We start from the raw sequence: 27,541 nt of genomic DNA, 5'->3' as shown, positions 1-27,541 counted from the left end.
ATGTCGAAGGAAGAGGAGGAAGAGAGTAAGGAGGAGGAGGAGGACAAGGATGAGGACAAAAAGGCTGAGGAGCACAAAGAAGACGAAGAGGAAGAGGAGGAGGACGCTGGTGGAGACAAGGACGGGGCCCTGGGGAAGAACAAGAAGCCGCCGGACTCCATGATGGTCCAGAGGAAGTCCGCCAGCCGCTCAGGGTACGAAACTGCTGCTCTGAAAGGCGAAAATTGCTTGCCATATGTCAAGCACAGCTTGTTATATATCTATTTCATTTCAATGTTCTCCTCAATGATCCCTGGAGTCGAGAAGTATGGTTATTTCGTACAGAAGTATATTTTATTTTCTGCGCGCTCTCTCTCACACACACACGCACACACACGCACGCACGCACCCACCCACCCACGCACACGCGCGCACACCCACACACGCGCGCGCACACACACACGCGCACACACACGCTCACCCACACACACACGCTCGCACACCCACTCACACGCGCGCACACCCATACACACGCGCGCCAACGCACACACACGCGCGGACATCCACACGCGCGCGCACACTCACACGCGCGCGCACACCCACACACGCACGCACACCCACATACGCGCGCACATCCACACACGCGCGCACATCCACACACGCGCACACACACACACACACGCGCGCACACCCACACACACACGCGCACGCACACGCACGCGCGCATACCCACACACGCGCGCACACCTACACACGCGCGCACATCCACACACGCGCGCACATCCACACACGCGCGCACACATACACGCGCGCACACACACACACGCGCACACACACACGCGCACACGCACACACACACGCGCACGCACACACACGCGCGCGCACGCACACACACGCGCGCGCACGCACACACACACGCGCGCGCACGCACACACACACGCGCGCACGCACACACACACACGCACGCACACATACACACAAATTTAGGGTTGTTTGGAGTCGCGTGACCTATTCTGTAGTATTTTTCGTTCTTCAAAGCTGCAAATTAGTTAATGGTAATTAGGTAGCTTCTTAATTATTGACTTGAGAAGCAAAGTGGGAAAGAAAAGTTGTAGATCGCTTTGAAAAACAGCTGACAGGAACGCTTGAACAGAGCTACCGTTTACGTAATGTAGTCTTTTTTACCGGCCTTAAACAATAACTCACGCTTTAAACAAAGATCTTCCGCGTGACAAAGGTGTCACATCAACGTCCCAAGACACGTATCAGAGCACAAAATTTGTTTTGTTTTTCTGAGGTTTTCTGAAGTCTGACCCCGTTACAGCATATGACGTCTTTATTAAAACAGTTACCGAGCTCTATAATCAAGCCTTCCCTACAGTGCAATTCAAAGAGTGTAAAAAAGCCACAAAACCATGGATAAATGCTCAACTTCTGAAAAGAATTAGAAATCGTGACAGACTATTTGCCTCTTTTATCAGAACGAAAAATATAGACAGTTTGATTGAGTATAAACGAATTCGTAACAAGTTAAGCTCTGATATTAAAAAAGTCAGGACCAGTTATTACGAACATAAGTTTACTGATATCTGCAACAACCCTAAACAGGTATGGAACACCGTAAACAAGCTAATGTCCAAAAATGAACGAGACGGCACCTCTGAGCTCGTTATAAACGGTGTGCCTTACACAGGGGCGTCGCTTGCTGACAAACTTAATGAGCATTTTCTTATATCAGGGGCTTCAAGTAAATCTCGGGAGAGTAACAGTAATTTTACATCGTATCTCACATCCAACATCGAAAGCTCAGTGTCCATGTTTCCAACTACAGAATTAGAAATCTGCACATTAATCAAAAACTTAAAAAGTAGCAGTGCATGTGGTGCTGATGATATTAAATTTCAACCTATAAAATCTGTTAGTCACATGATTAGTCAGCCACTTACGCATATATGCAACCTGATTTTGAGTAGCGGAATATTTCCAGACAAATTGAAAATTGCAAAAGTCTCCGTCATACACAAGGGAGGCGATAGAAATGATATAAATAACTATAGACCAATTTCGGTACTACCAGTCCTCTCGAAAGTAGTTGAACAGGTTATAAACATCAGACTACTAAACTTCTGCAAGCGAAACAATATAATCGCCGAACAGCAATATGGATTTCAGAAAGAGAAATCTACTGAAATGGCGCTAATAAGAATTAAGGATAAGATAATAGACAATTTTGAGCAGAAAATACATACAATAGGTGTTTTCCTTGACTTTAAAAAGGCATTCGATTCTATCAAGCACCCGATTTTGTTGTACAAGTTATATAAATATGGCATTAGAGGAACCGCTCTCACATTAATAAAGAATTACCGCTCAAATCGTCAACAGTACACGAACATTCCGAATGGAAAGTCCAGCTTAGGTCTGATACATTATGGAGTTCCGCAAGGATCAATCCTTGGGCCGCTGTTACTTCTTGTGTATATAAATGATGTAATTAACTTGCCCTCTACACCAGAAATAGTACTGTATGCTGACGATACCAATGTGTTCTTCTGCGGACAAGATCTGGAAGCCCTCCTAGTAGAAGCCAATATATGGCTGCAAAAGTTATCCACATGGCTCCGCACTAACGAACTACAGTTAAACACTAAAAAAACTAAGTACATTATATTCCGCGCACGTAACAAGTGCATTAAACAAGAAATACTAATTCAATTTCGTGATGAATCTATCGAACGTGCAATATTTCATAAATTTCTTGGCGTCATATTTCACGAACATCTCGACTGGTCACCTCACATTGAAAAAGTTCGCACAGGTATCTCTAGGTCCATTGGTATCATGTATAAATTAAAGGACCTTTTGCTTATGTGGCTAAAGAAACTACTATACTACACACTGGTACATTCGCGTTTCCACTATTGTCTTTCTTGTTTGGGGCACATCACCTAAAACAAGCATAGAAAACATATACTTATTACAAAAGAAATTTCTGCGACTAATGGATAATGCACCATACCTTAGCCACACTGCCCCATTGTTTAGGAAACACCAATTGCTTACACTGTGGAATGTTTTAAACAAAAAGATAGCGTTAGCCACTTACCTACAAATGCATTCTGATCCTGCCGCCTTTTGTCATAAGTATCTTACGAAAGCACACAGCTACAACATACGGCACATAAGTTATAGTAAGGAAAAAATACGTACGAACTACGGCGCCCAGAAACTTAGCTACAGAATTCCAGTTTTTTAAACGATCACCATCCTGCTGTAAACATTATTGAAGAAAGAAAATCATTGAAAGCTTTCAAAAATTGCATCACCATGTATCTGTTGTCACTCCAGGCATAACCACTCTTTTCGTTTTTTTTCGTTTTTATTCTGTTGTCTCTCATAGTATTTCTCCAACTGTACATAAATGTTCCAGATGGAATCACTGCAGTTCACTGTTAACTAATCCTTTCTGTATTCCCATCTCGTTTTGTGTTTAATTTTATGCGCTGAATGTCTTGTGCTCTCGAATGGGAGCAAGAAGGGCGTGGACTCTTTGTCAGGCATCTATTTGCCTTTTAGTCTGCGCCCTAGGCAAATGTGCCATTGAGTTGTCTAAATAAACACTGACTGACTGAAGTTCTCTCTCCCTTGAGGTTTTGTGCGCACATCGAGGCAAACTGCGAGTCACCAGCTCGTCACGTGATAGGTTTCTTTCAAGGCACGTAAAGCTACGTAAATCGGGACAAGATGGAAAGAGCGCTGCTAGGGGTTTTCGAGACGATCTACAACCTTTACATGGACACTTTGTTCCTCAAGTCATTAATTAAAAAGTAGGCTAATTAGGCTTACCCAATTAACACTGAAAAGGGGAAAATGCCGCAGACTAGACCACGCGCCTCTGAGCAATTCTCAGCTGGTTTCACGGGGCCAGGACCCTTTTTTTAAAAGCTTATATACGTTTACCTGGGACATCAGGTATATATATATATATATATATATATATATATATATATATATTCCCCAACGAAGGCCGGTCCCGCGGCCGAAACGCCATGAAATTGTTCTAATCTACAAACGTCGTGATATACGAGGGGGTACCCAAAAGAAACCGGACTAATTTTTTGGTGGGCAGCGCTTTCGTAGTACCGTGTTTTGCCGCTAGGAGCGCAGAGAGTGAACATTCGAGAGTCAGCCAGCCGAGTGGTACCGCTGAAGGTCAGACGTAGTAGTGTCGTCTGCGTGCACAGTGATAACTGTTTTCTGTGAGCGTCGTTTTTTTCAATGGCTGTTTTTTGTGAACAGCGTGCGGCGGTGAAATTCTGCTTTCTGCTCGGAAAAAATGGAACAGAAACTTTTGAAATGTTAAAAACAGCGTACAAGGATGATTCTATGGGGAAAAGTCAAGTGTTTGAGTGGTTTTCCCGTTTCAAAAATGGTGAAATGTCAATTGATGATCAACCTCGTTCTGGTCGTCCTTCCACGGCCAGAACACAAGAAAATGTTGAAAAAATTCGTGCAATCATCAACGAAGATCGACGACGCACGATTGAAGAAATTGTGGAGCTGTCGGGAGTGACTTGGAGTTCAGTGCAGCGAATTTTGACAGAAGATTTGGGAATGAAAAAGGTGGCTGCCAAATTCGTGCCACGACTGCTGACTCCTGAACAAAAACAAGGTCGTGTGGAAGCATGTTGTGCTTTGAAAGAAGAGTCCCGAAATGATCCAAACTTTTTTTCAAAAATTATCACAGGTGACGAAACTTGGTGCTTTGCTTACGATCCTGAATCAAAGCAACAATCAAGCCAGTGGAAAACTCCCAGTTCGCCTCGCCCCAAGAAAGCTCGTCAGGTGAAATCAAACCTCAAAACAATGCTCATTTATTTTTTCGACGTGAGAGGAGTCGTGCATTCAGAGTTTGTTCCGCAGGGTCAGACAGTTAACCAGGCGTTCTACTTGGAAGTTTTGAAAATATTGCGCAACAGTGTGCGGCGGAAGCGGCCTGATTTGTGGCAGTCGGGTGACTGGTTTCTCCACCATGACAATGCCCCTGCTCACTCAGCCTTGTCTGTACGACAATATTTAACCAAAAATGGTATGACCCCTGTTCCTCACCCCCCATACTCACCGGACCTTGCCCCCTGTGATTTTTTTTTGTTCCCCAGAATGAAAAAAACACATGAAAGGAAAGCGTTTTGCTGATGTTGCAGAGGTAAAGAAAAAAACGACGGAGGCGCTGTCAAGCATCCCAAAAGATGAATTTAAAAAATGTTTTGAAAAGTGGAATGAAAGATTAGACAAGTGTATTAGTGGAAGTGGAGAGTACTTTGAGGGAGATTAAAGCCCTGTACTTAAAATGTGAATAAATCGGTTTAAAAAAAATAAGTCCGGTTTCTTTTGGGTACCCCCTCGTATATTTATATGTTTGCGTATGTGTGAGTGTGTGTGTGTAAGAGACAAGAACGGAAGGGCAGTGGAGGCGCATAGCGCGTATTAGTGCCTGGACCCCGCCTTTGGTGTTCTGCTCGCGTGGTTCCGCGCCAGACCGAAACACAGCGAGACGCACAGAAAGGTCAACAGCTCAAACTTCCCAAAGTCGGCGGCACATGCGGCGCATAGAACAGAGGACCTTTACAGACGATGACCGGATGGAGAGGTTTGTTGTACAAGAGTATACCATAAAGCAAGAACAACAATGCCAAAGAGCACGGTTAAAGGAAAATGTCACTTTTATAGCAACTGTAGTACTATTAACAGCAGAAAACACCCTAGAATGTCCTGAAAGCATACCAACAATTGGAAAGCAAGCGACAGAGTCCTGAAAAGTATAATCTCAATGAATGTAACAGCAAGAAACCGTGTCCCCAGGTAACACAAGTGATAATAGCATAAGTGCCAGTGACAAGCGAGTGTGACATTTATACTGTCATTTACAATTAAGGTATCATTTCTGGTAAAATAACGGTTTATTTGTCCCAAAAATATACAAAAGATCATAAGTGTACCGTCGCTAGGATCGCAACTTGCAATTATTTGGCGCCTCTTGATACGAAGTGCCTTAGAAAGAGTTTAAAGAATACCTCACGCATGTGCTGGAAGCTTTTTGAATGGGCAAAAAATTGCAAATTTTCTAGTATAAGAAATTAAAAGACCATGTAATGTCGGAGAAAACAAAGTATTACGAAAGGCACTTAAGACTACTTGCGTGTTTTTATCTCGAAAGCATTGTTTTTAACGCGACAGCTTAAGAGGCTCGTGTCGCAGAAAATGCCCCGTCGTCTGCGTCGTTGGCTTCGTTGACCGCGAAAGAAACATTCTCGGACAAGCAGCCTATTAGGCAGGTGGGCCGCCTAGGTCACGTAACCTTATGGCTTCATCGCTACCTGCCCATCACATTGTTGGCAAACTGCGCACTGTGGAAGGCGCCAGTTAAACTAATGATTTACCGCGAGTGGTTGCTCGTAAAGAGCAACCATGGGTCGCACAAACCCTACGGGCGGCAGTACCTGCTATCGCAGAGCAGTGGAGCATTGCTTAAACGCTGCACCACTTGTCCATGAGCGGGATGAGAACTTCCCAGAGATCCATCAACGTTAAGTAGAGAATTACCAATTATGCATATGTGGGCACTGACGCATTAATCATATAGCGTAATATCCTTACGGCAGATCTTGAGTTTCGCCTAAAATACAGTTTAACTTTTATTTTTTTTATATATTAATGCTTGTTTCAAATTTTTCTATCTTCCTTTTCTAACATCAAGCCTGCTTATCGCGCACAGTCGTACGGCAACGCATATACTAGGTTCACCTTTGTTCGCAAAGAAGCAACCTGGGTTTGCGACCTATGGATTGCCCGCTTGTTGTTGTGATTGTTGTAGTGCACGCCGTTGTATTATACGATTGTTGTAATATACGCTGCATAGACCACGTTTGCCTTGTGCCTATGGTGTTCGACCGATCAACACTCGCCAAAGACCGTTTAGAAATGAAACACACCCGTGCATTGTGCGACCGGATTGTGGGCAGAAATACCCCAGGTGGTGTAAATTAGTCCGTAGCCCTCTCTTCATAGAGTATTCATTTCACATGTGCCGCATTGGGATGGTGAAACCTCCTATATCGGCAGTGGTCGAAATTATTTTAAAGCCCTCCACGACGGCACGTCTTTCTCTCTTTCACACCCACTATCCTGCCTTCCTTGACGGCGTGGTTGAGGTGTCCGCCATGAAGTGAAAAAAAAAAAGAAAGTCAGGGGGGCCCCTTGTTGACCTAAAGTGCGGTGAGGCGAAATCCTTTGCGTTTGGGAGGCGTCCGTCTGATTCGACGCCTTTCTGCAAACACTCTCTAGCGTCCTAGACAAGGAGAACTACATATGCGTTGGCAGGGAGTAGCGTAGCCATAGCACGCTCGGCTGCGGAGCGGAAGGATGGTGGTTCGAATCCCGTCGTGCGCAAAGATTTTTTTCTGGTCTGACTAGAAAGAGCGTGTCACCTCTGCTGGCAACCTTGTACTGACAACCTGCTGTCGACAACAATGAGGCATTAAAGGCTTTCGCCTTAACAGTTACAGCGCCATTTGCTTTCCCCAAAAATCACTGTCATTATACAACCCTACGCAGAAATATTTGGCCTCAGATGTTGCACTAACACCACTAATTGTCAATGGCGGTAGTAAAACATTCTGCCTGAAAGTGTTCTGTGTTCAAAATTGTTCAAAATTGAAAGTGTTCTGTGTTCAAATCAAAATTGTTTTATGAGGAAAGGAGCGACGCAATACATTTCTCAGTGTTGGTGGACACTTCAACCGCGTCGTAAGGGAAGGCATAAGGAGAGAGTGAAAGAAGAAAGGGATTAAGGGGTGTTCTAATAGAGGGCCCCGGAATAATTTCGATCTCCCGGGGATCTGTAACCTGCATATACACCGGCCAGCACTCGGGCACCTTCCGTGTTTCGCCTACATCGAAACGCGGCCTCCTCCTACCGGTTTCGTACCCGGGTAAAGGTTTGGAAGACGGATTGAAAGACTGAAGAAAACGGCGCTGTAGTTGAAAGCTGCCGATATATTTCGACCACTTGGGGTAATTTAGTGTGCTCTGACATCTTCCAAGTCATCGGCCTCTTTTGCAGTTCGTCTAGATAGAAAAATGGCTGCCAGTGCTGCTATCTTATCCTTTGTCGTCGGTCTCACAAAACACATGGTTGAAGCACTCTTCCAAAAAGTGTTCACCTAAAATCAATTGCTCAGCAGTTCAACAAAAATAGCGAGGATACTTTGGCAACGAAAGTGTTGAGAGGCGTAAGCCGAGGACACTATGCCGCAACGACTTCCGGTAGATGTGACCTCACACCGTTCCCGTGGCTATATTGATACCAAAATTATACATCTTTCGGGAATCTAAAGTGTTAATTACGCTTAATTACACATTTTCCTATCTAATTTGACACAAATCCGACATTTCTCCGACCATTCTGTGACAATTTCCACGATGCCGTGATGACTTCCGGTGGATGTGACGTCACAACGTTCTCGTGGCTATATCGACGTCCTCGCTATTTCGACGCAATTCCGACATTTTTGCCTATAATTAATTAATTATTCTACAGTAACCAAACTTGGCTTGTAGGTTCATTTTTTTCCTCCTCTATCTGAAGCAACCATTGCTTTTCTTCTATCTTTTTTAGTTCCCGAGTTAAACGCGTGTGACACGCTTTGTTAACGGACGACAGTATGAGCCATTAAAGGCTTTCGCCTTAATAACTGAGCGGTAGCGGAGGGTCGCAGTCATTCCTTATCCTCGGCCGCTTCCTCTGCGCGCAGAACGGCCGGCTTGACGGCCCAGCAGTCCGAGGCCCGGGAGCACGCGCAGGTGTTCATGACCGTCGCGGGCCTCGCGACGTTTGTCCTGGTGGTGGTCGCCTTCGTCGCCTTCGTTGTCTACAAGATCGTCGTCGCTCCAAGTTTGTAACCATTTATGTTTGTTTCGTGCACTTCAGCCCCGAAGAATTTCGCGCCAAGGAAAACATTTTAGCGTAATGTTCGTTCCGCTACGATGGGAACTATGGGAGGAGCATCGCGTTAAGAGGGATGTAAGGGATCGGTAGTGTACGCGGGGTCATCGGAACGCGGCTGGGGGCGCTCAAAGCGAAGCGTCTCCTTTCTCGGAACGCGGCCGCTCGCGAATGCGCCGGGAAATACGGGCGTCCCCCACGCCCCGCGGTACCGATTCGCGCACGTGCTGGCACGAATGTGTATTTGTGTTTGTTTTTACTTTTATTTTGCAATGGAAAGGGCGTTTTGCCCGACGGAAGCTGGAGGGCTGGTCATGCTCTCGGTAAACCGATCATGTGAGCAGTGTAACATGATTGGAAGTTACTAAATGTGGGCCGGGCCTTTAGGGCTTTAAAACCGGGTCCCGGAGCCGGAAGCGGGGTTCTGGGCTAAGGTCAGGTGCTATGCATCTTCGGCTATGCCGAGTAGGGGCCTCCCCTAGTGTTAGCTAGTTCCACCTTTTTGTTGTTGTGTATCTCTTTGCTGTTTAATATGTCTCTAGTGCCTGAACTTCTATACGCTGTAAATATCTGTATATAAAACTTCAAGTATTCGCCTTACCCCTGCGTCTCAACTCATCACGAGAGCGTCTCTGACGGGGCACCCCTGGTGCAGAGATCAAGCTTCAGTCTTCAAGTTAGATAAACCGTCTCTGACGGGGCACCTCTTGTGCAAGGAAAGAGAACCTGTGAACTTTACTAGGGACCACATGCGACAATTCTGGACAGAAGTGGTTTTGAGCGGGACACCATTTATGAACGCAATTGTCTCACATAATGTAAGGTTTCACTATAACAATCAATATATCCGCAGATCACCCAATGGCAGTCTTGGATTTTTCTTTATTAACGTTTTTGCTAACGTCCAAAGCATTCAACCTTGATTTACTATGGCAGTTTTAACTCTTCGATGCAATCGATGGAAACACTTTAAAAGAAGGATTTTGCTACATATCAGAAGAATGAATCACTACCTTCACTGTTTCAATAGCAGTATCTTACAATTCTTTAATTTTAAAAATGCGTGTCCGAAAATGTTGCGCCTGTTTGAGCAGCACTGCATCTAATTTTCACGCTTAATTCACATTCTTTCATTATGTCTGGGTGACTACGGTGATGTTGGTTCAGCTTCAAATTCCATATTTTTTCTTGATAATATCCACCTTAGAGATTTGACAATCCCCTGCTCGAACTCGCTTAAGAGGAATCAAAAACAAAATGAAAAGGAGTCCGCGATAATCGCTTGAATGTGAACGATGATGCAGCTTAGCCTCAGAGATTGGCGGCGCACTACTGGCATCGTCGCAGTTAGGTCATGCAAACCGCTTCTGGCAAATGTGTCTGTATTTACATTTTCACTTTTTCTCGCTCATAAAACCATCGTTTTTCAGCAAAGTACACTCCTTTACAGGAGCCCTTTCATCCCAGTGTTCACTATATAGCCGCAATACAATTTTTCGATCTCGTTACTTATTAGATCACAAGTGAAGCTTCGAATTGACTTCTGATATTGAAGCCAGATAAGCGGTGATGAGGCACCAATATCTGAGCCTTATTTGCTGTGTGGCCGACTCTATGCGCATAAATCTCAGTGAAATCAGTTCCCACTACTGTAGAAATGACTTAAACGCTGTATTCTCAGTACAAGGAAACCAAAATTTAACATCAGCGTCACTTGAAAAAGTATGCGTTCCGTATTCAAGCACCATGTTTTCTTCTAAGAAATGTCTGAGATAATCGTACCCGTGTATCAACACGTGAAATTTGACTGCGCCCCAGTGAATACTCCATAACTTGTCGCCAAAGTTCTAACGGTTTAACTGACGACAACCGAGTGGTGGCTATTTCCTCAAACCTGATTTAGCTTACATGAGGCGCAGCAAAACAGCGATTTATTCCTTGCTCCACCATTCTAGTTCTAATTTTCAATGACAACTAAGGAAAAAGGGGCTATATTATCGCTGTTTTTTCATGCCCCATGTAACATGAGGTCAGCTATGACGTCATAGCCAACCTGCAGGTTTGAAACTGTAATCGAAGTATCTTGAGAGAATGAACGTAATTAGTTTTTTTCGACGCACATGAGAATGCCGCGTCATGATTTATGGTGTGTAATGTTCTGCGCACCAGTGAGAATCTAAAACCTAAATTGGGTGTCCATTCTAAAGTTGCTTCGAACATGCCTTCTGTGTCCATGCAACCAGATTGCTGATAATCATGCACAATATTCTTTCTTCGCGTAAAATAATCAGCCCCCACAACTTCGCAAAGAGGACAGAAAACCAGCACATTCCGTTTTAAACACGATTACCTGACCAGTATCAATGTAACGATCTGTTCGTACACGTAGGATGCTTGAGTGATTCGGGCAAAATTAATTTACGTCGATAACCGTAGCTGCTGGCTTTTTTGCTTCTTTGAGCAAAATTTTCTGTTTCATGGTTTGTAGGAAATATATAACAGTCCGCATCGGACAAATTCAGGATTAATAGAGTGATAAACTATTTACAAACGTCGGTCGACCTCGAGAGTCTGAGAAAAAGCCACAAAACCCGTTCAATAACAGCTTTCTTACTCCATGTCTTCCTGATCATCCCCATCTACCACGAACTGTGGTACTGCCGCTCTCGTAGACAACGTTTTTAGCTTTCTCTCTGGAAGTATTTGTGTGTTCTACCGAGGACTATATAAGAAGCGGTAATGCTAGAGGATTTCACTTTGACATTTAGCTGACACACTCTGACATGCTCTGACGTGTTAGCGTTCACTCTGTCAACATGTTAGCGTTCTCTGTCGCCATCCCTTTGTGATCTCCCTAATAACGCTACATCCAATATTCAAAGAATGAATGACCAACTAGCCCAGCACCAAGTTATACTGTAGCTGAGCAGTCTTGCGTGTTCCCACAGCAAGATAATGGTAACAAAAAATCGTTGTGATAAATTTATTGTGCGCGTATGCGCACATATATCATGTGATCAAAGTGCTTTGCACATAGCTGGTGCAGGTCAGCCATTTCTCTTGAGATCTAAGATTCCCGTCATTCCACTTTATCTGATGTTCCCTAACAGCGACATTACGCTGTTCAGTATTTAGTAGCGTAATTACTTCCTAACATTGTACGCTTGTGGTGTCTGCGTAGTCGCATTGCTTTTATATCACCCTTTGCATTATTCATCAGGATGGCTTCTGAGTATAGCTTCTCACGTTGTGTTCGTTTTTGCAAAACCACTGGGGATACTCTGCTTCCATTGATTTACACATTGGCTATTTCCAACAGCACCCGAAATGACGACGACATCGACTACAGAAAGTAAGTGTCCTGGCTCGCTGTTATAGAATTTAAGACATAACAACTCTGAAAATGATGGTTTCATGACAACTGTCAAAACTGAGAGAACGGTATCCATGCGTGAACATCGAATACTTACCTTCAGCGCCTGCTATAGATTTTGGGAATTTTTGTCCAGTCCTTTGTCCGAGCAGCAATTTTCCGTATTAACGAGGCGAAAATACACAAAAAGTGTTTAGGCCGGGCCTCATTTTCCACGGGTTGAGCCGTTGATAATAAAAGGGCACTCCTCTAATTCAAAAGGAAATGCATAGAAGTTGAGATATAGAAAAAGTAATTCTTCGCAATCTGCCACATAGGCAGTTCAAGAAAGGAAAGAGACGATGAACAAAAAAATAAGTAATGAAGAGACCGTACCATAAATTGCAAAAAAAAAATCAATTGTAGATTATTGTTTAAAAAAAGTGTTACAGTTAGCAGTGCCGGTTATCCGTGTTAATAGTGCGGGAAATTTCGGCAATCCTTAGCTATTTCTGAAAGAAATGACGGCGAATAGGTGTTAGCGTTGCAGTGCGGAATGTGAACGATCTGAGGGCGATAACAAAGATATAAAATGCACGCCGACAGCTTCAAATAAAGATAAGCTGTGATATAATATTTAAAAGAGCGCAGAGGCTAGGTATTTTTCTGCCAGTCGATAATACCGCGAGCTGCATGAAAGACCGTTTGTTAGTAGCACTGGTTGTGCTGTGGTAACTATACAAAATATACAGGACAGTGAAAGATTCTTAGCATTTGAGAATGATTACAGACATGCAACGCACGGTTGCTGTTTAAAGGTGGGACGCGGCATTGAAATCCGAAAAATGGACACTAATTTTATTTTTTAACAATTTTTGTAGCTGCTTGTATGCTTCGTTTCTTACGTTGTCCCGAAGTTTCGTTGCTGAAGCCGAAGGAGAAGTTTCGTGAAACATGGAGGCCGTGCATTGCCGGGAAGCGCTCGAACAATGGGTGCCTAAATTGGTTTTCCGAGGAAAGAAAATGGCGCAGTATCTGTCTTACATATCTCGGCGGACGCCTGAACCACTCCGTAAGGGAAGACAGGAAGAAGGGAGTAAAATAAGAGAGAGAGAAAGAGGTGCCGTAGTGGAGGTCTCCAGTATAGCTTCGGCCACCTGCGGATCTTTAACGTGCACTGAGGTTGTTGTTGTTGCGACTGAGAGAAGGATGAAAAGGAAATTTCACGGGCCTACCGACTGGCTCAAGCCGAGCCACCAACGCTGCCACGTGTCAACACACGGGCGCCTTTTATAGCGAAAGTTACATTGGCCACGAACTTGCGATTGTGGCGGTGTTCCGAGGAGGCACAGAGACCGACCTTGAGCCGTTGCCTAGCAACCGCCGCAACTGTCGGGCGACACGCGCTCGCCGCGCCATCTGGCATGACGTCACACCACGTGCTTCGCCACGGAGCCGCCGCCACAGTTTGGTATGACGTCACACTGCTTGCCTCGTCGTTGCGCTAGTCTCCGCTCGCTTCGCCAGCTGTGTCGCATGCCTGATAACATGCCGGAGGCTTGAAAAGGAGAGCTCGCGTGCGCCGCAACCATAGTTGAGGCGGCAGAATGGACGGCGACTCACCTCACGCTACGTATATCCTGGCATAGCCTAGCTAAGCCACTGCCAATCCTTTTTGCGTTCTGCCTCCATCAAAACGCGGCCCCCGCGGTCGGGTTTGAACCCGAGTACCCAGGCTCGGTAGACTAGCGCTTTAACCACTGAGTCACTGCAACTGGTGTCTCTTTTAAGGTTTTCTGCCTAGATACTGATCTTGCGAAGCAGGTGTCTTCACAACTGTTTTGTCTGTTTTGACCTCGTTTGTTTTGCTACACCCCTAAAATCATATCGCAGGTCAATACATTTATGTTTTTCAGATCTGCGATTTTAAAATTTATTGTATGACATTTTGTTCATGTTTCTGTTACGGCAAGGAACGCTGCAGTGCAGAAATTCAAAGCCGAAATTTATGCTTCGCGGGAAAAAAAATCTAAGAATGTCTCGACCTGCAGCACACTAATAGAAATGCAATGAATGTTTAATTATTGTTCTGCCATTTTCTTAACGCTGGGGCCTTTTACGTGGTACAGAGCAAACATATAAAGGGCGTTTCAGCTAAGGCTTTCAATTTTTAAAAATAGGCTTTCTGAATACGAAGAGCGCTTTTTTCGGCATAGCATTATAAGTGGCGGAGCACATCAGAATACAGCTAAGACGTGGTAACTAGCAGAATGGCTAAATAATATTAAATAATTAACTTTTTAACTACTCCTGTTTGGCTCCTTAATTACTGACAGGCGTGTAGCCCACCGTAAGCAATACTCATATCAGTTTTTAGAATTTAGAATGCGTAGTTCCTCTCGGCGCTGTGAACAAACAAATTTTGGCTATTTCGACGAGTTACATGCGCTGGACAGGTTGCTTTGCCTGCAAACTTCCCGAAAGTGCATGTATTTTGGCACGGTGTAGCCAAAATTTGCCGGGCCACAGCGCCGAGGGTAACCGCGCTTTTGAGATTCTAAAAACTCATATGGATGTTACTTACGTTGGGCTACATGCCTCTCAGTAATTAAGTTTGGTTTTGGTTTATGGGGTTTAACGTCCTAAAGCGACTAACGCTATGAGAGACGCCGTAGTGGAGGGCTCCGGAAATTTCGACCGCCTGGGGTTCTTTAACGTGCACTGACATCGTACAGTACACGGGCCTCTAGAATTTCTCCTCCAAAGAAATTCTAGCCGCCGCGACCGGGATCGAACCCGCGTCTTTCGGGTCAGCAGCCGAGCACCATAACCACTGGGCCACCGCGGCGGCTCTCAGTAATTAAGGAGCCTAGCAGTAAAAGTTAAAAAGTTGACAGCTCAATGTTAGTTAACCAGCGTGCCAGTAGTTACCTCATCTTAGTTGTATTCTGAAGTACTACACAACTGACAATGCTATGCCAAAAAAAGGCGCCTTTTAGGTAACAAGGCCTATTTTTAAAAATTGTGCCAAATCATAGGTGGAACGCCCTGTATATTAAAAAACAAAGTTCCCAAGATGTAGCAGTGAAATTTTATAAGATTGATCATAAAATTATTTGTGACATGCTAAAAATTTGATGTACGCAAACTCAAAATAAAATAACTTGTTGCTGAAAGCCACGTGCAGCCTTGCAATAAAGATGGGCAGTGGTGTATATGAAGAGGAGATACAGACGATTTGGATTGGAAAACGTTTATTGTCAGTACTGAGCTCTAGTGGGCATTATACTAGGTGGCTTCGAGCCCATGGCTCTTGGCGACCTTGTGAGCCCACTCAGTGGCCCGGACTTGCGTCAACGGGTCTGAGCTGGCCAGTATAGCCTCCCACCGCTCTAGAGAAGGGACTGGTAGTAGGTCCGCCGGTGGCGGCGCCTTTTTGCAGCTCCATAAAATGTGGTCATATCCGGCTATCTCGCCGCATTGTTTGCAAGTAGCGTTGTATTGTGTTGGATACATGTGTGCTAGTCTCGACGGGCTAAAGAAGGCTCGCGTCTGGAGCCGACGCCACGTTACCTCCTGGCTTTTGTCGAGCTTTTTGTCTGGTGGCGGATAGATCCTCCTTTCCAGTTTAAACTGATTGGTGTATTCGTGAAATGATATGAATGCATCTCTCGTGAAATTTGGGGACTCAACCCGGCTCACTGCTCGGCTGACATAACCTCGAGCTATACTGTGAGCCAACTCGTTTCCCCTGTTCCCCGAGTGTGCCGGCACCCATATTAGTTCCACCTCTCTTTGGTCCCAGTCTTCATCTCTTAGGATTCGTTCTGCCTCCTGGGAGATAATACCCCGCGCAAAATTGTTGATAGCCATTTTGGAGTCGCTAATTATGGTGACTGCTTTGCTGCTGGCCATTGCCATGGCGATAGCCGCCTCCTCCGCTGTCCCTGAGTTTTTTGTTTTGACCGAACCGGCCGTTAATGTTTCACCCGAGTCGTTCACGGCCACGACAACAAAGGAGTCGCCTCCTTCGTATTCTGCCGCGTCTACATAGGTTGTGTATTCTGAGCCTTCGAGCTTGGCTTCAAGGGCCTTTGCTCTGGCTCTCCTCCTGCCTTCGTGAATAGCAGGGTGCATGTTTTTTGGAAGTGGTTTAATAGTGAGTAATTTTCTAACTTTGGTCTGTAATTTTGCCTGCGCGTTTCTTTCCGGAATTCTATCATGTAATCCTAGGTTGCTCAAGATCTTTCTCCCCGGGGGTGAGGCCGCAAGCCTCCTTAATTGCGCAAATATATGTGCCTCGCATAGTTCCGTGGTGGTGTTGTAGATCCGCAGTTTAAGAAGTCTTTCCGTAGGAGTGCAGTGGGGCAGCCCCATTGCTGCTTTATATGCCTGCCTTATGATCCCATCTATTTTGTTCTGTTCCGCCAGCCCTAGCTTGAGGTAGGGAACGGCGTAAACTATTCTGCTTATCACGAAAGCCTGAACCATTCGGCAGAGATCTTTCTCTTTGACTCCCCGTCTTTTGTTAGCTATTCGCCTTATGAGCCTGGTTGTCATGTTAATTGTGGACTTAAGCCTGTTTATTGTCTCTGTGTTCTTTCTATTGCCCTGTATTATAAGTCCTAGGACCCTGATTTTGTCAACTCTGGCTACCGGAGTCTCATTTACCAGTACGTGAATGTCTCCTGCGTTGGTATCGCGTTTCCTAGCCCCCCGGATCACCAGAAGTTCGGATTTGCTTGGCGAGCATTTTAGTCCTGCCCATTCCGCGTAATCCTGGACAATATCGATCGCGTGTTGGAGATTTTGTTCTATTTCCCCATCGTTTCCTGTATGCGTCCATATTGTTCTGTCATCCGCATATAGCGTATGGTTTATACCCTCGACAGTCTTCAATAGCGGCGGTAGGTTCTTCAACGCCAGGTTGAATAAGAAAGGAGAGAGCACTGAGCCCTGCGGAGTTCCCTTGTCTCCCAGCTTAATAGTTTCTGACTGGATGTCTCCTACATTTATTTCTGCGGTTCTGCCGGTTAGAAAGTCCCTTACGTAATCGTAGGTCCGCTTTCCAGGGGCAATCTCCGCCAGATTAGTTAGTATGACCTCGTGTTTGACGTTATCGAAGGCTTTATGTAGGTCTAGGCCCAGTATAGTTTTGTCGCCCCCTTTGTTCGGCGGGTCTATGATGTCTGCTTTGAGCTGGAGCATGACGTCCTGCATGGACAACTTGCTCCTGAAGCCTAGCATCGTTTCAGGAAATACCTCCCTTTCCTCTGCGTATTCCTGGAGTCTGTTTAATATGACATGTTCCATCAGCTTCCCCAGGCAGGACGTTAGCGATATCGGCCTGAGGTTGCCCACTTCAAGTTTCTTCCCGGGTTTTGGAATAAAGATTACTTTGGCATGTTTCCATTGTGAAGGTAGACTACCTCGTTTCCATATCTCATTTAGGTAATCTGTGACTGCCGTGACAGAGACTAGATCTAGGTTCCTTAGCATTTTGTTGGTTACCCCATCTGCCCCCGCTGCCGACGTGGTTCTTAGTTGACTCATTGCTCTCCATACCTCCGCTGTCGAGATGTCCTCATCTAGCTGTGTGTTCTCTGCTCCTTGGTAAGCTGGAGATGAACCCCCTTTGTCTGTGTTAAGGTACCTGCTCTTCAGTTCCTCTATTAGGTCCGCGGCTGTTCCCTGGTATTTGTGAATCAATCGTTTAAGCTGCCCTTGTGCCGCCGACTTTGTTTGTCCTGGGTCTAGTAAGTGGCGAAGAAGATGCCACGTGTTCTTGCACCCTAGCTTTCCATTCATTTCATCGCAAATTTGTCCCCAGTGTTGACGCTGAAGCTCGTTTGTGTAGTCTTCTATCTGTTTTTCGAGTGTCGATATTCTCTTCTTTAGCCTTCTATTGTGTTTCTGGTTTTTCCACCTCTTCAAGAGGCTCTCGTGGGCTTCCCACATGTGGGCCAGCCTCGAGTCTGTGATGTCATGTTCGGTGGTTGGGGTCTGTCTAGTGTGACTGTTTACGTCTCTTTTGAGTGTCTCAACCCATTGATTTAGATCCGATATCTCCCTCGGAGCGGTTCTGTCCCGGACTTTTCGGAGGGTGTCCCAGTCTGTCAGCTTCGTTTCGCGCAGCTTCCCCTTCATCGGCCTGGTTTGTGTTTCAATCTCTATGATGTAGTGATCGCTACCCAAGGTGTGTCCTGTGTTTGACCATCTTTCACCCTCGAGGTCTTTGCCTAGCGTCAAGTCTGGGGACGTGTCTACGCTGACGCTATTGCCTATCCTCGTGGGGTCTTGCGGGTTGTTTAGTAGCGTGAGCCTTAAGTTTTGGATTTCTGTCCATAGTTTGTTTCCCTTAGGGGAGGCCGTCCGATATCCCCATGCCGGATGCGGGGCGTTGAAGTCCCCCGTGATTACTAATCCCTTCTTATAAGATAGTCTAATGGCTTTACGTAATAGGTCCACCAGCCCTGTGCCCCGGTTTTTCGGTGAGTTGTATATATTGAGAATAAAGAGACTGTAGTCCCCTTTTCTGTTTGGGATTATTTCTAACATCACGTAGTCCTCGCTTGTGTTTTCGAGTGCGTGTTGCGTTGCCGTTAGATTTCTTTGTACTAGCGTGGCCGTGAACGACTTGGGTTTGTGGTCTTTTTGCACTTCTAGCGGGGTGTACGCGGCGTAGCCATTTAATTTGACCATGCCGCTTGCCTCCTGCAGCGTGATTACGTCCGGTGTGGTTATGTTTTTTTTGAATGTATGCCTGCAGGTTCCATCTTTTGGACTGGAAGCCTCTGCAGTTCCACTGCCAGATTCTAATTTGTTGGCGAGGGGCCATGATGCCCTATAGAGGCTGCTGCTGCGGTTGCAGCGAGGGGAGGGTGTTGCCGGCAACAGGGGGAAGCCTGGCTTCTATGTTTGCTAGTTGTTCCAGAATTTGCTGGAAGCAACACATTGTTCGTTCCCTGAACATGACGAATTCCGCCGTCAGATTGTCAGCACGTTCGGCTATTTTGTCTACCCTAGCGGTAAGGGCAACAATTCTAGCGTCTTGAGTGTCAACCCGCTTCAATAGTGTGTTCATGTCTGACCTAACCTTGATGTGGGTTTTAGCCGATGCGTCCTCGTTAGGACTTTCTGCCGCCTTTTTGGGAGTACTGTCGTTTGTGTTTCCCTCTCTGGGTAGAGGTCTTCTCAAGGGGACTCTGGTGTCTGTGTCCATTGTGGTTTGAATGTCTCCCCCTTCATATGTGTCACGCGGGGGCGCCTGACTCGCGTTTTGTGATTGTTGCAAAGGTGGTTTTTCGACCACCTTCGGCTGTTTTGTGTTAGCGTTAATGAGTTTCCTCAGCTCCGCCATCTCCTTCTTTATGGTGTCTAGCTCTCTGTCTCTCTTAGCGAGCTGCTCTACCAGTTCCTTCTCCCGAGCGGTTTCCCAAGAAGAGGCCTTATCTGGCCAGCTCACCTTTTTGCCCGCGTCTCTGTCCTTGCTTGAGCCTCTTCCTCTGCTCGAGCTGCTCTCTCTGTCAGGACCCGAGCTGGCGCCTCCGGTCCCCGGTAATGGTGGGAAGGAGCTCGATCTGCTTCTTCCCCGGTGGCCTTGGCGGGTGCCGCTGTGGTCCCTGGTCTTCGGTCTTGGTTGGTGTCCGGAGTCAAGTTGCCCCAGGTCGTTCTTGGCTACCTCGTGCGACAATTCTGCGAAAGCAGCTGGATTTGCACTTAAATATAAGCTTGATGAGTTCACTCTTGCGAATGCTTTACTCTAAGCTGCGGCTTTACACACGCGACATAATATATATGAAGTGTGAAGGTGGGTGAAAGGCGGCGGTGAGTGTGTGGGTAGGCTGGTGGTGATGCTTCTGGGGAAGCTTGCTTTGCAACTGCGTCTTTCTATTTGGATTCTGTCGCTGCCCCTTTTTCCGCTGCAAAGGAGGCTTCTAGTGGATGAAGGCCTTGTGAAGGTTGAGGGTGGGTGGTTTGGTGGTGCATGACGCTTCCGAAGGGTAGATGTGGACGGATGCCTTTTCTGTAGGGTGAAGGTGGGCGTGGGCATGGTGGCATCGGTATGGGTATGGGTATGATTGACGGTGGGCGGGCGGGAAGATCGCTATAGCCAGGGAGTGCGGCCGAGAGGTGGCTAGTGATAATGTTTCTGGAAGGCAAATTTGAAGTGGCGACAGTGTAACTGCTTTCGCGGTAATAAACCAGTGTGAGCGATCCTATATTGCCTCTAAGGACTCTATGACGGTTACATGCTTGGCCCCCGAAATGATATTCCGTATTCGAGATGAGGACGACTGTATCTAGTGAACAATAAGAGTTCCAGAGGTGACGGTGCAAGTGGAAAATTCCGGGGAGCGTATTGCAGTGTACGACTCGCCTTGGACGTTATATTACTGATGTCTGATTTGCAATGAAAATTTTGGTAGTGTGCTAGCAAAACGAAATGGAGCGGTAACAACTGCCTGTATTATTTTGGCTGAATTACAGATTAGAAACACTTTTCCCAATTTTAAATTATTTTTGAACAGCCCATGTACCACGTGATTGTTGGAAATATTTCTGGTGGTACAGATGCACTCCTTTCAGAAATTTGCAACCTATAATTTCGTAGGCAGAGGGTGAATAATGGCGTAAGTGTTCAGTTTAACAGCCGTTTGAACAAAAATCGAAGATATGAGAGGTAACTGTCGTGCAAGGCTTTTAGGAAGTTAATATCTGGAACTACGGAAAAATTTTCGATCAATTTTCGGTGTTATTTCTGCTAATAATAAAGAGGTTTCTAAGAAAAGTGTTATCCTCTTTGACCGCCAGAAAAAGGTCGTTGTCAGGACAGGAGTAATCGTACTGAAGCCTGTTCAAACTTTTAATTTTCAGAATTGATGAAAAAAAACTTGACTGTTAAACAATCGTTAGGTTCCTCAAATGCGGGGATCTAAGCACCTGATGAAGATTTGTAAGCTTACGAATGCGACTGTGTTGGCGAGAATTTGACCTAAAGATGTTTTTTTTTCGCTTAAAAGGTGCATTGTATGGGTATTATCCGCCGGTGTTCGAATAAAAAAATGAATACAGAAAGCACAAGTTCAAGCACAGTTTCGAAATAAAGTCAATGACCAAACGCTCGGCAAATAAAATTCGCTTTCCTCCGCGTATTAATTAAACACAGATGATATCGCATTGGTGGCCTAGTGATTTGAAGCTCCATGCCGCAGGCAGGAGGCCCGGGGTTCGATACCAAATGCCACGGGAACCCACCGGCGATACAATGCGTACAAGTTTCCTACTCACTTGGTTTTCGCTTATCTGGGGTGTAATGCCTTCAAAATGGGTCTTTGAGCCAACCTTGTGTAGACGTGAATGCCTTGTGACCTGGCGCTTTGTCACAAAGCTACGCTTGCGCCATAATATCTTCATCATCAAATTCTGATGCAGTGGAAAGTTATCTGATGCACTTTGCTCGCCAATGTCTTCAATGCAGCTCCAGAGGTAAACGGCAGCGGACTCCTGGCTCTCGAGGACATCGATGTGTAGAGCGTCTTCAAAAAACGTCAGTTCCCCTTTCTTAAGGCACATCATTGAAGTGCGGTGTCGGCCGACAAAGAGTGGAGATCACTTCGTCTCGATGTCTCTATCAAACAGTGTTGTTTAAGGGCGTCGGTTGAAAGCTTGGTAAAAATTCTCCGTTTTCCCCCTTGAGCAGCACAAGATAAATAATAATCAGCGACGACAGGTGAAATGCTGGGAAGCATGTTCAATGGCCTCGACATGTTTGGTAACCTACTATATAGAATCACACTCCCGGAATGCATCTTCGTGTCCCAGTGAAACTTCACTACCCGACACGCTAGTTCTATAGATAACGATATTTTCTTCTCTTCCGCAGTCGTAATACTTGTGAAGCAATGTTATGCGATTACGTTCGAGGAACTCTGTGGAAAAATAAAATTGTATTCTTAGTGTTAAATTCGCTCAGTCTATAGAGGGCTTTAGACTTTTTAAGCGCCTCTTGCAGTTTTTAGGTTGTACCGAAGATCAAGTGTTCTCAACAGTAGTATTACGTCGCAAATGCCTCTCTGTTTAAATAGCATCGCAGTAGTAGGCCGCGAGCTGGCGCGTTAACATGGGTGAGTTCATGACCATATGATCTGACCACGTTGGTCTAAGTATCATGTGGTCGACGGTGCCAAGGTCCTTGTGCTCAGCGTCACGTTGTCCTTGTGACCACAGGTTGCAGGAGCCGCATGGTCTTTCTTGTCACATGGTCATAAAAAGTTCAAAAAGTTTTGCAATATACGGTCAGAGGAGCCAAATAATTGTGACTTTATGGTCAAAAGAATCATGTGATATACGGAACACACAGTACTCGTGGTAAAGGGGGTGCGGTTCATGTAAACACGTGATTAGGGGCATATATGATCTCTGTGGCCACGGGTTCTCAAGAACTGAAGTTGTGTGTGCCTGTGAGCTCTAGAGCACATAACACCTGCGCCTGATTAGCGAAACATCGTTATCGGTGTTGAAATAAAGGCTTTTCTGCCGCTAACTTCATATCAAGGACTAAGTGCCTTTCATGGTCTATTACTTCAGGTGTGTGTAGGAGTCGGCGTCTTCAAGTGAAATTCCATATAGTTGCTGCTGTTGTTTGTCGGTACAAGCTTCTATTGCACGATTAGGAAAGAGCTGCTTGTTGACCGTTATTAGGCTCGTACACATTTAAGAATTCTCGCTGAAAACACTTTTGATTGCACGTTATTTGTGTACAACACGAACACGATTGCAGGAGCAAGTTTAGGTCATCTTCGTAAGAAATACAAAAAGGCTTTCTTAAAATCATGTAATATTAGTAAGAACTTATTTACAGGGGCCGATTCGTGCCGTGAACATGTATGATTAAAGCAAGACATTCACACTGAGGTAATTTCTGAAGTAAATAACTTATTGATCGTACGTTCCCCCACAGGCTCCGGGCTGCCGTCAGCCTCTATTGTGTTCGCTGAAGCGGTTGAGGATGCCGAAGAAGGTAAGTGCGAATTTTAAATTGACTACCTGAACATGGTCGGTAATCAATTTCTCTATGTTTCCGCTTGGCGAACGAAAGCACTCTTCTATCTTCTTGCTTCGAGCATTTGCAACGTTATGGTTATCTGTTTTGTTAAAAGAAATCCTCGTTCACTCTAGCCCTTTCTTGCCATTGTATAATATGGTTTGGTATGTGGAATTCGACTTCCTAATAGCTATATGTGGGCTATGAGAGACTCTTTAGTGAAGGACTGTAGGCTTGTTTAGACGAAGTGTATCTTTTTAACGCGCACGAACATACAACTACACGCGGGTGTTTTTAAGGCGAAAGCCTTTAATGGCTCATGCTGGCGGTGTCCGTCCGTGCGCTGGAATTGTGTCAACTGTGGCCTCTCCTGCGCACAACCTCCTCCCCTCCTTAGCAACCGGCGCGCCGGGGGGGGGGGGGGGGCGCAGCTGTGCATAGCAACCATGACCTCAAACAGTAGTGGTAGAACGAGCGTGCGCGCGTCGGCGGTGGCAGCTACACCGGCGCTCCTTCTTCAGACGTCTTGTTGCAGTAGAGTGACTGGGACGCATGGCTCCGAAGCGGCCCAGTGATTCCGCGCCAAGCGGTTCGCGGAAGCGGCAGTGGGTTGATCACAAGGCTTTCGCCAAGCACAGTTTAGAATTTCCAAATTGCCTTCAGTAATTTTTGCTTTTAGCCTCCATCGAAAAGGGGCTGCGTCAGCCTGGGCACGATCCTGCGTCTGCACGATCGCTCCCTCCCCCGCATAAAGTTCTGCGGAAGTCCTTGATGGCCGCTGCCTTGCACGAGAGTCAAAAGTACACTAATTACGGAGCCGAGCTTGCGAAAAAACGGCCGAAAACACAACAGAAGCGCTAAGGAGAGTGTCCACTTATATCAGCAGGTAGGCACGCAATTAGCTGCTTAAAGTAGGAACAATTAGCGTAGCGCAAGCGAAAAGCGTTAATTCCGCGGCGTCAGCGTCCCAGATCTGTTAATAATAAAAAGTAATTTAGAAGAACTTGAAGCGGTCACGTGATTAGCAATAAAGGAATGACTGCACTAAATCGTGTGCCTGTTTTAACCTCTCTTTTTGAACAACGTGAACAAGGGAGGCGGACGCCTCAGGGTGCTTACCATCGTTTCGACAAGCCTCTGAAGGATTTGTCGTCGCAGGTAAATGAGCAAATGAGGTAAATAAGCTAGACAGAATAAAGTAACTGGGAGATTGTGATTTTATCAATAATACGTTTGACCAACGCGGCTGTTGCCTGCTTTTGCGGTCCTAACTATTTGGGGTCATCCTGAAGTCCGTTCCACCCTACGAGAACCCTCTTAGCCCGTTGCTACAGCATATTCTTCATTCATGATAGTGACTAATTTTGATGCGGTCGTTACTAGTACAAGGAATCAGAAGCATCGAGTGGCTACATGATCCTTCAACATCGAGCACTTTCCGATGGCTGCGTGCTAGCGGTGCCGTCAGGATACAGGACTTCATGGATGACTTATGCTGATCACATGGGCAGCACTTATAGCGCTCGGACGACTGCATATTCGCGATGACGGCATGGTAGCAGGGAGACGTGAATTCAGCCGGTATCGTGGCAGGCTAGAAACACTGTCGACGACGACGCCTATGGGATGTGCGCCAAGAACAACCCACTAAAACTGCTGCTTAAAACTCACTAAGGTTACGTTTCCCTAAAGAGATATTTAGCGTCAGCTCACACAGGGGAGGAGAAGGATTTCAGAAGGCGGGAACTCAGTATGGGGCTTACGGGAAGGAAGTGAAGGCAGTGTGGAGGGGAAATGGAAAAAGTGCTGATAAAAGCTCGTTTGCTATATATTTAACTTTATACCGGGTGTTTTTTTTTTAGAAGGTCCAAAATTTTTAAAAAAAGGAAAATTGCTTTAGATTTATTTTAGCACTGGGGCTACACTGGAGGCTACGGCGGGCGCCAGGCAAGAGGAAAACTGCTTTAATTAGTTCGCTGATTAACTAAATATGTTAATTAACTTTTCTAATTTTTGTTTTAGTGGATATGTTGTATTCGCAGAACTGGAGATCGTCCTCTAAACAGTCCAACCGAGAAAAAACAATTTCAATTAAAAATTTTTCACGCACGTTACGAGGCGCGAAAAAGTAACCCTGGTAGGCATCTTCACACCGTTACGCAGCGGCGGGAGCGCCTCTGACGTATTCACTCCGCCCTGCTCTTTGCGTCACGCGTCCCGGACTGGCTGCCTGCGCTATCACTGCTTATCTCGCTTCGCTCCGCGGCCTTACGGAATGCCGCGCTGGAACAAAAACGCATTGACACAAAGTGCAGGGCGGAGCGAGCTACGTCACAGGCGCTCACAGACGCTGTGTTACAGTGTGAAGCTGCCTACCGGGGTGACTTTTTCTCGCTTCGTTACGCGCGCAAAAATTTTTTCATGAAAATATTTTTTCTTGGCTGGACTATTTGGAAGACGATCTCCAATTCTGCTAATACAACATATCCCCTAAAATAAAAATTATAAAAGTTAATTAACGTATTCAGTTAATCAGCGAACTAATTAAAGTAGTTAGCCTCTTACCTGGTGTCCGCCGTAGCCCTCAGTATAGCCCCAGGGTTAAAATTAATCTAAAGGAATTTACCTTTCTTTAAAAATTTTGGACCTTCTAAAAAAAAACACCCGGTATGTGTTTTGGGGCCCGATGTATTGCGGGGATGAATTGGGAAGCTTCCAGAAGCGGGTTAGGGTCCTGTTTATGTGCAGATTCACTGCTCCGTAAATCCAAGGTAACTGGTAACGACAGCCAACGCTAAGAAGCGGAGCCACATGCGGAATGCATTTGGGCTGGCGGCGTCCAGAATTGGTGCTCGTACTGGTCTTTAGAACCACATTCTCCTCTCACCCCGCGCGATCAGCATTCTGTCTGTACCTTAAAAGAAAATGGAGATAGTTCGGCTTTTTTAAGTGGTTAAAACGTTAGCTTTTTCCCCTGGAATATTTTATTGCGAAAAACGGCTAGAGGGCAGCGGGAAAGAAGAATTCCGGCACCGTTTATAATAAAGGTAAAAGCACTTTACGCATGCTATTGCCGATAACCCTTTCGGACGATAACCTCAGTTTGTCAGTCCCGGTATTGTGATGTCAAAAGATATGTTATGGTTATAGCAAGACGGGAGTCTTGTAAAGTTTTGAATCAGCTGGGCATCCTTAATTGCAAGTTCAAATTATGAGAAGAGATCGATAGAGGTTATATTGGGTTCAATGTTGATAATATTTTGTTTTTGTTTTTAATACATTACTCTCCCGGCTCATAGGCGTTGCATAGTAAGTGGGCATCTTATTGAACAGTGCATAAATATAAATGTCAGAAGAAAGTACCGCGCGGAAAAGACAAAATAAAAAGAACTCTCGAAAGATGAAACGACCACACTACAGGAAAGAAAATACCAAAAAGTTAACCTGAACTATGTTTATCTCCGATGGATGCTTAGGCACTTGTAGTCTGCACTAGTCTTTGGTGTAAGATTCGTACGACAGATTACACTGACTGCATGGAACGTTAACACTGGGGCGGTGATCTCTACGATACATCAAATACAAACATTAGGATATGCATGTGTGCTTCAGTGATGGGTTGTGAAAGAATTATTTGTGAACAACAAACACTTCAAAATGTCCTAATGAAAACAGCAACGTTTGTAACTTCAAAAAAGTACGTGTACTAAGCTGACTCTGATAGCTGACCGTTTTTCCTACGATCGTAATAAAATGATCATCCATATCTCGGCTGATAGCCAAGGCAGCGCCGTCAAATCACGGCGCAAATACTTGCCTCGCACAACGAAAATCTTCCGCTGGACATCGCCACATGTGCGGCTCGAGGACTTACTTGACACGAACTCTTAATGTTTCCTTTAAAATTGGTCTCAGTGGTACTTGCCATAGTTTTTGTCTTAATTGATAGTTGCCTTCTTGCACTGTTCGACTCCGTTTATATTATTCGCCGCCTTATCAGGTCGCACAGGCTGGTAACATCGTGAAGCTTTGTGTTTAAGGGTTGTATTAGGCCTGCCTGTCACTTTACCACTGTTTCACTTTCGCAGACGTCACTGACGGACCCAAGAATATAAGTGTCCTAGAGGACAACTCAGTAGCTGTGTTGGACAATATCTGA

The 27,541-nt window shown here is 45.5% G+C and overlaps 1 pseudogene; it reads left to right on the top strand.

Moving 5' to 3' along the window:
• Positions 1–27,541, top strand: LOC149333389 (uncharacterized; annotated as a pseudogene).

The sequence above is a fragment of the Amblyomma mixtum genome, chromosome 8 (genome assembly GCF_055824585.1).
Source record: "Amblyomma mixtum isolate Tamu chromosome 8, ASM5582458v1, whole genome shotgun sequence".
In the NCBI taxonomy this organism is placed as follows: Eukaryota; Metazoa; Arthropoda; class Arachnida; order Ixodida; family Ixodidae; genus Amblyomma; species Amblyomma mixtum.
Note: the sequence above shows the minus strand (reverse complement) of the source record. Positions and strands in the feature narration are given on the sequence as shown.